Source organism: Cryptotermes secundus, unplaced genomic scaffold, assembly GCF_002891405.2.
Source record: "Cryptotermes secundus unplaced genomic scaffold, Csec_1.0 scaffold693, whole genome shotgun sequence".
Classification (NCBI taxonomy): Eukaryota; Metazoa; Arthropoda; class Insecta; order Blattodea; family Kalotermitidae; genus Cryptotermes; species Cryptotermes secundus.
In genome coordinates, this window is record NW_019722434.1 from 179,489 (window position 1) to 192,322 (window position 12,834).

Below are 12,834 nucleotides of genomic sequence, written 5' to 3' on the forward strand. Positions count from 1 at the left end.
GCTAAGAGAAGAGCTACATGAGACGTCAATATCTCTCGAAAGGCCCTAGGGGGTTTGTGAATAATGGTTTGAAATGGGGTTAAGTTTGCATTTCCATTCAAAAAGACGACGACTTAGTCTTTGGCGGCTTTGAAGCCGGGAACACTGGCTACTTCTTTTGATACGAAAATCTGGCTTGGCATTACTTACTCGTGGAGCTGAGCCCTTCTGGAGGAGCCGCCAATTCTGCAGCTACTCATGAACTTTCCAGCATTTTATGTAACCCGAAGGTTCATTACCGTGTTCACAAGAGCCCTCCACTGGTCTCTATCCTCAGCCAGATCAATCCAATCCATACCATACCATCCCATCCTATCTCTCTAAGAGCCATTTTAATAATGTTCACCCACCTACGTCTTGGTCTTCCCAGTGGTCTTTCCTTCTGGCTCTCCCACCAATATCCTATACGCATTCCTCGTCTCCCCCATTCATGCTACATGCACTGCCCACCTCAGCCTCCTTGACTTGATCATTCTAATTATACTTGGAGAAGAGTACAAGTTATGAAGCTCCTCATTATGCAGTTTTCTCCAACCTCCTGTCGCTTAATCTCTCTTCGGTCCAAATATTCTCCTCAACACCCTGTTCTCAAACACCCTCAGTCTATGTTCCTCCCTTAATGTCAGAGACCAGGTTTCACACCCATACAGAACCATGGGCAAAATTATGGTTTTGCATATTCTAATTTTTATGTTTCTGGACAGCAGACAAGAAGACAAAAGGTTCTGGACTGACTGGCTTGGCATTCATTTCCAAAACACCCACATCTCGGCAAAATTGACCATTTGCTTAAGTAAATGCTCCAATTCCACTGTTTAAACCAATGAGACCAACCACTGCTGGCATTAAAGGCTTTCACTTCTTCAGAAGGTTCGGGCAAAAGCAGTATGCGTATGGCCTTGTAGCATGGTAGATAGGTAACAACCTTTAACGGGAATGTGTTGCTTCCACCTTCAGGGTAGAAGGGCAGTAATTTCCCCCGGATCGTTGACATGTATATTTAGAGGACTAGATGGCGTCACACCCCCAAAAAATGGCACTCTTCATAGTCAGATGTGTAAACCTCAAATCCAACAAAAGTGCCGTAGTTTTTACAAGAATTTCAGAACAAAGTGCTGAGGGGAATAGTAAATGCCCCTTGGTACGCCCGCAATAGTGACATCCACAGGGATCTTGGCATTAGGATGGTCACTGCCGAAATTAAAAGGATAGTCAAGAAGCACGAAGATCGGCTTCACCCCCACAGCAACGTGCAAGCGATACAGCTGAAGATCGGCTTCACGACACAGCAACGTGGAAGCGATACAGCTGAAGATCGGCTTCACCACCATAGGAACGTGGAAGCGATACAGCTTCTTGACAACGAGAGGACAGTGAAGAGGCTCAAGAGACTCAAGCCGTTTGAACTAGTGTAGTGCAAGTGTGCGTTAGTGTAAATAGCGATACGAGTGCGACAACAGTGTGTTCAAGATGCCAGATGCTGGGACACACCGGTGGGCGTAGTCTCAGAGTTTAGTTCTAGTAGTAGTAGTGTGATAATAAAAATGCTCGTTAGTCCCAGGCTAGTCACATTGTTGGAAGGTTTAAAAAAAGTTTTTTACAAGCTGGTGTGTACATCTGAGCCGTATCTCAGTACTACAGACTGTATTTTTTACGGATGGGTGTCTCTAGCCGCATGATGACACGTGGTCAACCCCACACATGCTGTTAGAGGACGGACACGTGAGGCAAGCATATTAAGGCGTTACGTGCCTCAGCTGTCGGTACCTATGAAACCCGTACCTTTATCTCGCAACCAGAAAGGTCTGCTATTTGATATTTCAAGCCAGTTTATATCACCATTTCAATATTATCCTCCCACCAAACCAAGCAGCATGTTTCCTTCAGGTCTAGCCTTACACGCGCAGAACAGCAGCTCCACAACTTGTGTAATTTTATATCTGCTCACGGCCCATTAGATAAATCACGTTATTAATTTAATGTGCAGGCGTGTGACCGCTTGTCTCATACGGTAGCCTCTAATTTGTATGCAGCCAAGCTTAAAATTGCTGATGGCAGAGTGCAGCACTCGACAATTAGTAACCCAGGGGTGTCCCGCGTCCGTTCCGAATATCAAGTGGCCTGGTAGCCAGTCCCCAGATGGGAATCAAACTGTCTCTCACAACAACTTGAGGTTCCAGGAAGTAAGTGCTGTCCAACTCAAAAGACCGCCATTTTAGTAGTTTTTTAAGTGAGGCGTCTGTCAGACTGTGATTTGCTCTGAGGCCATACAAATGAACTGCGCTTCTGTCAGGGGATCAACCACGTGGACGCTCTGCGAACTGGACCCTTGAGTTCATGTTACCATTTCCTTGAAAATAGGGCTCAGACTCCAGCAGCGGACAGCGCAGACACACTACACAGGGAACTGAGAGGGGCGCGGGACGCTGTTCTTGCTGGATAAGGTAGGCCGCACACTGGCATGCGTCAAGACATGTAACAGTCAAGACATGATGTCTGCGACATGACGCAAAGAAAGGAGCACAGCTGAAACGAATGAGATTATAGAAACCGCCGCACACCGGTCTGAGTTATCATGCTGACGAATGACGAATGAAGCAAGACTGCGTCATTTGTCTCATTTCTTGATGCTTGTCTTGACGCAGTTGGTTTGCGGCAGCCCTAAAACTATGGAGTATGCGCATACCGCGACTACTGAAAAGGGGGTTGAGCGGCAGGAGCGTGAACCGCCAGTTCCTTCTGGTGAGCAGATTAGGAATTACTGGCGTTACACCTACCTCCACTCTACCAAACGTATAATAATAATATTAGCAGCAGCAACAACAACAAAAACAACAACAACAAAACAATGCAACAAATATAACAACACCAGCACTATGTAATCTTGACACTGACAGCGTCGTTAAATAATCAACTTAAAAAATAAAAAGGAATGACTCCTCAGAGCAAAGTGCACATTGAAAAGCTGATAGCCACTTGAAGCCCCATTCGCTATTCCCCTACTCTGGAAGACCAAGTTTCTCACCCATGCAGAGCCCTTTCTGCAACATTTAGGTCTCGCCAGAGAATCCCCCGAACCTTTCATGAGCACTTGTTGCTCGCTCGCCCAAGTTGCAAGACGGGGTATCGCCCTTTGTCGGCTGTACGCAACTGAGCCCCACAGACGGCTTTCAGGCGTCACTTTTGCATCTTTGTAGCCAGAGCAAAGACCCCGTTCGAGTCCCGTTTTTGCCTGCTTCTCATGTCGCGCGAAATAATCACAATAGTAGAACCGGACTGTAAGCACGCAACAGGACCGAGCGTCGAGTCCAGGGGGCAGCATATAGACCAGCTGTTTTGAATGAGGTCTCTCTTCAGCCTCAAGTCAGGCGACGGTCGCTTGCTTTCCACATCGTCAGTCTCTTTCATCCATTCATTTGACGCTACGCAGTCAGTGTTACTTGCAGCGTCGTTGGACAAAGCTGGGCTGTGCGTGTAGTCTGGTACAAGTTCACAGACGTTTCGGGTGAACGTACTGCTGAGAAGTAAGCCAAGAAAACAGCACACAGTGATATGTTCGGTGAGCTTCTAGCGGACTACACGGCGTCACATAACACTCACATGCCTGTATGTCAATAGGAAATGTGATGGTTGCCTGAAGATGGCACCACGAACTGGCAACTGACATGGCCCACTCGAATGGAGCAACAGATGTGTTTCCACGGCCTACTGTGATCCGCGTCGACTGTCCAGCTGTACCCTCTTGTACTACAATGGGTGCATTGGAGCGTATCAGAAAACGAATTCTGATTCTTGAAAGGTAAATTGCAGTGTGAATGGGCTGCAGCTTCTTCGCAGGTGGAGTGTTCGTCCGCGCGCAACACCGAGACAAGTCACACGTCGCAACATGGTGGCGATTCCTGCTTGCCTCTGAGGCGTCGCGTCTCTCTGTGACCAAAACCTTGGAGAGCTTTCGGGTCAATCAGTCGTGCCCCTCCAGCTTCCATTCACATCGATTCACAGCAAACCTTACTCACGTATTTCGCTTGTGGTCATAATATGAGCGTTTTCTTTTATATCATGAGCTACTGACCAAATGTTGGTGAATTTGTAATGGGAGGTCTGTACAGGACATCAGTAGATCGTTTTGACTTTAGCCAAATTGTCCGATGACAATGCCTGCTTTAGGTAACACTACGAACAAACTTCTCTACATCTGCTACAAATAGTTTTAAGTATTCTGCTCTTTCACAGCTTTGTGGTTATTCTGCTGCTGACATATGAATTTTGCTTATTTCATTTATTGATTTTTTTTTTTTGCTGAAATGCCGTTTATAAAACGTTTGCAAGTATGCTTACTAAACCGCAAAGAACGCCGTTGTGCTTTCCATTACGCGGTGCGCAGTGCGCCCTGTTCGATGTTGTTAATATTCACACAAGAAGGTGACTACAACTTTTCACGTTGGATGTGCAAACAAAGACGAAACTTTGGGGGAGGAAGAGGAGGCTGGAAACAGTGGCGATGGGGGAGTTGCCTGGGCACAGCAGAGAATGAAAAGAAGGAACGGCATTATTCTGACATCGCGAAACTTGCTGGAAAGACGTTCTCTTGAATTTAAACAACAGACAGGAGACGGCTTGATTCGAATGGCTCAACGCCGATCTCTTTCATTCGGTTCCATTTTATGCAGCTCTACTAGACTATGTGTCTTCCAATGGTAGAACGAGTCATGAAGTGAAAGGACCTGAAAGGAAGAGGTAGTAACCTTAGAATGAACGCTGTCTCTGACATTCGAACCGCGTACCTGCCAAATGCGAGCTGGCATAGGTGCCACTTCAGGAACCCGCTCGGTAGGAGCGTCTTCTTCCCTCTATAATTAGAGGTTGTTGTGGCAGTCCTGTTCTACTGCAAGGGGTGCGGGGCCTTGGTCCCTTTTAGCATTCAAGAGCTGGGAGCTTCCGTTCTAGAAAAGCCAGAAACTAAAACAACAAATAAGAGGCAAGTTGAGCCACTGTGTAATACAACACGTGACGGGGCGAAGCCTCAAGGCAGTAACATCAGGCCGTTGTCTGTGTTTGAGTGTGTGTCTGTCAGAGATTCGAACACAGGACTGCATGCAGTACGGCAAGGGTCCGTGTCACGGGAACAGACTGTCCCCGCGCCTTTGTAACCTATAGCCCGCCGCGCCGCCATTGGAGGTCAAGAAATAATTTGTCATCCTGTCAGGCAGGGGGAGCACAGTAAAAATAATACAAGTGGATGATAGGTAACAAAAAGCGGGCTGGGTAATTTTGAAAAGATTGTCTGCTTCGTGGTAGAAATAAGATCAAGTCATTAGGTGCGAAAATTGCTGAGCCTTCCCATGCAATTCAGGTCTCGTCTAAATACAAAAACTGAGCTCTGTTTGTTTGTGGAGTCGAACTGTTGGTTCTCCGTAGCCCCCGCTTATGTGAGAACATGGGCCGAACCTGATGATGGTTTTCGTCCAGTCCGTCGAAGCAACAGCATTCGTCCACCCAGAGGGTTCACACATTGTAGCAGGCCTATCCCTACACTTGCGTTCTGCAGGTGCGTGGATCGAGTCTCTGCCAAGATACCAGCTACCTGTCTGAGGTCCCTACAGACAAATGCCTTCACAGTCCAGTTACTAACAGCGTCGTTAAACGCACACAAACAAAAACAGTGCCTGAACTTTTGGAGTAGACTTTACGGCTGTGACATGGCAGGGTGCAGCCAGTGCCGGGTTATAGCTACCACGCTTAAATCCTGAAAATGGAGGCAGCATGTGCCTCCGAAACTTGAGTAACACTACTAAGATCCATACGGTGCAATAGCCAAGAGCACAATCGACACGACAGTCTATGGCCGTTCCCAATATTGAGTAGATACAGGCGTGACAACAAACTCGCAAAACAGGCATAAACGTAACATCTGGAACCAAGCAATTCGCCCTGAGAACCGGACATACCGAACGGGATTAAGAGAGGGAGCACAAGCAGAAGGAACTGGGTTCAGGGCCTCCAGAGAACAGTTGTCATGGGCAGCGCCACAATTCAGTGCTACCAACACAACGTGTGGGAATTTGCTCCGAAGTAGACACAGGTGTCACGGGTGTGACAGCAGAAATATATATGAAAATTGTTATTATTATTGTTATTATTATTATTGTTGTTGTCTTTTAGTTTCTTGGGGTGGGGTGGCGGTGAGACTGAGTCCACTTGGTACTGCGGCCACTAACTAGCTTCTTGTACCAGCCCCAGATGATAGAGGATGGTGACTGTGGAGCATTTTGTGGAATAAAGATTGGCAGGGAAACCCGAAATAAACGTAGAAAATCTACAACAATTCCATTTTGTCCGCCACAAATCCCATATGACCTGACCTGGGATCGAACACGGGCCTCCGCGATGGGAAGCCGACGACTAACTGTCTGCGTTATGGCACAGCCCTATTATTGTTACTAATTCCTTGGAGCTGAGTCCCTCTTGCGTAGCTGCCAGTTGCTCAGCTACTCAAGAAACTACCGGCAGTTTACGCAGCCCGCCACTGGGCCCTACCATAAGACGGATGAATCCACTCCAATCTTCAATCCTATTTATTTACGGTCCATTCTAATATTATCTTCCATCTACGTCTGGATGTTGGTAGGGGTCCCTTTCCTTCGGGTCCTCCGACACGTGTCGCGGCTCCTCTGATCACTCTAACAACATCGCGGAAAAGCATTCTGAGACTCAAACATCGCCCTGAAGCGCCCTTAGTGTATATGGTTCGCTCGCTATTACTGCTCAACCTCCAGTGGTTCCAGGGAGTTCTTTACTCAGGAGTAAAGCGACCGGAGCGTGAACCTGACCACTCGCCTCCATCTAATGCCAGGTTAAATAATTACGTCGATCTGTACCTCCCCGCACCACGTGTCTGCTTACTTTGTGGAGCGCAGGGAAACTATACATAGCCACTTTAACGTAGATAATGTGACAGACCGTGGAGGCGTCGAGGTTCCCACATTATCTAGACAGTCCGCTCACAGATGGTGGTGAGGTTGTCAGCCTTATGCGCCAGCCGCCCTTTGCTCCCCAGGAATATTCCTGGTTCTCATTTCTGCTAGAGAGTGAGTTGACCCCAGGGCTATAGTGCGGCTGGAAGGATTAGGTCAATTTAAAAATATATCCACTTCATCAGGACTCGAACCCGCTACCTTCCGGCTTGTAGCATAGTGCCTCAACCAGGTACGGTAACGCGTGCCCCCTAAACAACATAAATACGTGTCATTAATACAGGTGTATATACTCGTATTTATTTGATCAAAAATTGAATCAAGAACTGTGATATTATAATACCTATTAATGTAAAATATGGTTCCATATTAATGAGTTATCATATTGAAAAACTAATCACTACTGTTTCATATATGTCTGAAGATGACCTAAAGAAAGGTCGAAACATGTAGCATTAACATTGCGCATATAAACGAATGGTGATATTGTAATATTTGTATACAGTTCGTTTCGGTTTGAATATTTGTTGTGTTTACTGTCCCATTTACGTGTATATATTTTTCTTGAATAACACACAACAGGATTATTATGGAAGGACCTCTGGCCCGCGGCCACCCACTGCCTCCTGCGAACAAGAGCCAGTTCATGCCAGTGTCGCAGAGCGGCGACTCCTCAACATTGTCTTGCCTATTTCAGCTATACTGCAAATTCCGTGACTCAGTATAGTGATGTATGGAAGGCGTGAAGGTATGATATAATGTCTACGCTCTGCCTGTACGACTGCAGATAAAATAGTTCTGTCTTCTGGAATATAACGCCATGCGGTCCGTTGAAAATCAACTGACGTTTCGGAGGAAAATGTCGCCTCCATCTTTAGGGTCGAAGGGTAAGCCAAGCAAGAATCCAGCGTGAAGGTGGCAACAAGCAAACAGCATTACATCCAACTTGGAAATGACTATAAACTGGAGATAATTACATATAGAAGAGCCTTTTGCCACCAGATGTGGAGGGTAGCTACGAATACATTTAATAAGCAGTTTGCAGACAGCTGATAAGGGGTTGTCCTCCAGCTTGGGGATAGGACGTGGGGCTTAAAACTCCTCACCGTGTAAAAATAGGCTTGTTATGAAACGTCATGAATGGCCTTGGACCTAGACGGCCTAAGCCAAGGAAAAGGAACGTGAGCTTCGGTACGTGGGCGCCTGCAAAGCACGTCAGATTGGACACAGGTGGCACCGAATCATGGGTAGAGTTTGTCGCCGGTGTGATATCGTTCTGAATGTTCATGCCCCAACAGAAGATAAAATTGAGTATATTAAGTGCAGCTTCTAAGAGGAACTAGAACGTGCAATCGATAAATTCCTTAAGACTATACGAAAATTCTGTTGGGAGATTTCCAGTGCCTCTATTTCTCTCGCCTAAATCCGTACGAGTAAAAATTAGAATACACAAAACTATAATTTTTCCTGTGATTCTGTATGGGTGTGAAACTTGGTGTCACATTAAGGGAGGAACATAGACTGAGGGTGTTTGAGAATAGGGAGTTGAGAATATTTGGACCGAAGAGAGATGAAGTGACAGGAGGTTGGAGCAAACTGCATAATGAGGAGCATCATAACCTGTACTGCTCACCAAGTGTAATTAGAATGATCAAGTCAAGGAGGTTGAGATGGGCAGGGCATGTTGCACGAATGTGGGGAGAAGTGCAATGCATATATGATATTGGTGAGAGAGCCAGAAATAAATACACCACTAGTACGACCAAGAAATAAGTGGGTGGATAATACTAAAATGGATCTTAGAGAGATAGGATGGGGCGGTATGGACTGGATTGTTCCGGCTCAGAATAGGGACCAGTGGAGGGCTCTTGTGAACACGGTAATGAACGTTCGGGTTCCATAAATGCAGAGAGGTCCTTGAGTAGCTGCACAACTGATGGCTTCTCAAGAAGGGCTCAGCTCCATGGAGTTAGTTAGAGCTTTCTGATTTCACCGTGTGTGTGTGTGTTTTGTTGCTCGGAGTGTACCAGGCGCTCCCTGCTGTTCCACTGTTGCGACTGATCAAATATAAATTGCTACCACACATTTACAGAAAGCGGACGTTCGAGCAACAGTGGCTCCTCTATTGCTCTAGACGTGCGGAATTAGTGGAGCTGTACCTCCAGGCCTCGCATGCACAGGCAAACTTTACATTTTCAACATTCTCCAGTAATGAAGACTACGACCTTCTTGGACCTGACGCAGTGTAGTCCGGCAGACGTTCAGGACGTTTCGGAGGAACGTACTGCTTCCGTCTTCAGGATCCAAAAATAAGCCACGCAAGGAACAACCAAAGTTCACGCCAGTGCAGGAGCACGTTATGCTGTAACCAAGATGGCGGGCGCTCCTTGTGTCGCTGCTGCGCGCGGCGCGCCCAGCTAACGACGTATTGAGGCCGTGGCTTGACAAATTGTTTCGGTACCAAGACCGACCCCCGCGACTTCTCACGATCTGCAGCAGCAACCCCCCGGGGCCCTAATTAGCGGGCCCCCTTCTGCGCGAGACCACACGTACCAGCTTGAACAGGTGCGATGAACGCCCCCCATACGCCCGTCACGTCCATAGTGATCGATCCTAACATTATTTAGCAATGTTGTATCGACTACACACGAAGGGCAGCCATTTCTCTGTTGAATCTCGGCCACCTAATTTTAACCTAATATTTCAGTACCGTTACAAGAGTGAAACTGAGATGGGCTGGGCATCAAGCACGCACAATTAAAAGGAATGTGTAGGCCCACAACTACATTTCAACTGCACAGAAACCCTGTGGAAAATACTTATGCAGATAAATTTGAATTATGTTGTGCAGCACAGGATAGGATCAAAGGTAAAGCTCCTGAGCAAGCTCCGGCCACTTTACCCTGATACAGTTCCTTCACGTTAGATGTATATGGATTTGCGGTCACAACGGAATCTGTTGGCTCACGCTACAGACTGACAGACCTCATGAAATAGCTTCGCCTGTACTTGTGCCGAGGGGTTGGCCTACCTGTTTCATTTCTCTGCGCATGTTGCGCTGAAGATCGCCATTGTTGTGACGTGCAGTGTTCGCAGCGCCACCTTCTCGAATTATAAGCCTCTTGTGGCTCCTAAATATCATAAGTTCACGCAATCCAATGCAAAACAACGGACAGATATTAAACGCGACGGTGTTGTATGGAGGGCGTTACAGTTAATGGTGCGATTTTACAAATGGCTGTGCCTCCCACCCATCTATCATCCTAACAGGCCGCCATTTTAGCGGTCAGCTGAGTGACGTGGGCAGTGTCACAGCGGTTTCCGTATCGCGCCACGCGCACCGGAAACAAAGCGATCTGGCTGCGTGCATTAATTACAGGGCGCGCCACATGCTCGCCAACCGTAGAAAACAAACGAGCTGCAATTTATCACAGTCCATGACGCTATCTTGGTTGGAGGAGGTTGGAGAGGGGATGGCGACGGACCAGCTCTGGTTCCTGGGATACCGAATGTTGCATGATCCAGCACTGAATGCTTCAAATGGTGATGTTAATTTTGTTCCTGGGTTCTTACACCGCGTGGATGAGTGTGATGCTGTCCACGTTTCTGGAGTACCTGATACATCCTCGGTCCTGAAGATGCAGACAGCATGTACTAACGAAACGCCCACAATACCGCCTCCATCCACACGGTGTAACACCTAGTAACGGAAAGAATACCAACACTTAACCACAATGACAGCTTAAAACCGGTGACAGTCTGCACATTGATCCCACGATGGAAGTTCGCAGAGAATCCACAATGCTGGTGGGTGACACAACAGTACGAATGGTCTCGGACATAAATGCAAGTCTCTTTAGCGAGTGCACGGTTCGAATCCCGCCCGTTGAACGCACCACTTTAACTTAGTTGATGTAACGTTGTGATATAACCGCGGAAGGAAACGAGTTGAGTGCAACTCTGATCTGCGGGGTTATATATCATCCGTTGCTCTGCTGTGCGAAGGTGTGGGATCGAATCCACGTTGTTACTGCTGTTCAGTTCGACTGTGAGACCCTGCAAGACCTCGACGCTGAAAAATAGCAGCGATACATCGCAGTCAACCAGGTACTTCCGGTGCAAGAAAGCTAAATCATCAGACAAATGAACCATGGCTTCCGGTACCGCGTAGGCAGCTGCACAGCGCTCCGCCCTTGGTCCCACCGCCTGGGTCCCCGTTCGAACCTCGTGGTCTCTTTACACAGGTGGTGTAACGGCGACTCAAAATACACCACAATCTGCCTTATTCAACGCTAACACAGAAACAGTTGAATGCTATGATTGGTGTCTAGTGCAGCTGATCAACTACTAGCTTCTCGAGAAGCTTCTCGAGAAGGACTGTTCTCCGCGGTTCTGACAACCTCGTTTCGACAATTCGTCTGGTCAAAATTTCTCATCCTTCCATGAAATTCGCAGGCTCACTCTCGTGGTTACATGAGGCAGTTGGATCCAGTCCATACCCTCACAACACTCACTTTAATATTATCTTCCCATGTAGCCCCAAGTCTCCCAAGCAGAATGCTGCATTCGTTTCACCCGGCAACTTGTCACACACGTGTGGGCTGCCCCGCTAATAAGGAGCAGCAACACATTAGCCCAGCAATTAGCGCGACGCATCCGACGGGGCGTGGAGCGTCTGGCAGGTGAGTGCAGCAGTGACACAAGTGTCGCAACAATTACGGAGATACGCGGAGCTCCTCCAACTTACACTGGATACAATTCCGGGTTTTCCGGACATGACCCGTCATGCGGGTGTTTTCGTTTGAAACAATTTCGGACATTGGACCTTGTCTCCGTCCTCAGGTAAAAATCCTACTCCGCTTGACCCACTCGATAGAGCTAGTTCACATCTCCGGACACCAGAGCCAGCAAAAGCAGGATATACGTGTATAAAAACCGAAGACAGCATAAACCATCAGCGCGAGTTAAGACAACAAATCTAAATGCCACGTCCAGGAGACCTGGCACCTATGGAGATGCATCAGGAAATCAAGACATGGAGGACATTATCTACATGACAGGTTTGACCACCCCACCGCGTGCAAAGAGAAATCGTTCACGCCTTTGTTAATAGAGTTAAGGTCACACACGTATGTCGCTATCGGGGGGATTCAGTACGGAAACCGTTACCTGATACTGAACGAATATCGACAGCAATTAACTGAATCTACTATGAATCCTGGAGAAACAACCGTCCTTCTTCAGGTAGGATATACCGTGGTACAGTCGTTATCCGAAAAATGGAGACGCATTGGGAATCACTTCAATGTCAGAGCAATTCTCGAAACTGAACGTACGCTCGGCGGGACATTGATGAAAAGTGGACCGGTCAGAGGTGCCAAGCAAAGTAAAAAATCAGCCGACATGCGTACGAAGAAGCCCAGCGAAGGTCTTGCAGACTGAACCAACGAGACATGCAGCAAACACATGTCTCTGTTAAATCGTTCGATGAGTGAACCCAGACCGGACATCTCTCCCACTCGGCGTCCCACGAACGGAGAGGAAGTTAGGTTAGGTTTCTGAGTTAGCGCTGTACAGGTGTCTTATCTCTAAGGTCCTGTTCTGTATTTAGGAAATTTTATTTCATTTGTTGGGTCTGCATACACGTATTTTTCTTATCTAATCTTTGCTTTCATAGTCTCTATGGCTACTTCTTTGGATACGTAAATCTGGCTTGGCATTACTTACTCGTGGAGCTGAGCCCTTCTGGAGGAGCCGCCAATTCTGCAGCTACTCAAGAACTTTCCAGCATTTTATGGAGCCCGAAGGTTCATTACCGTGT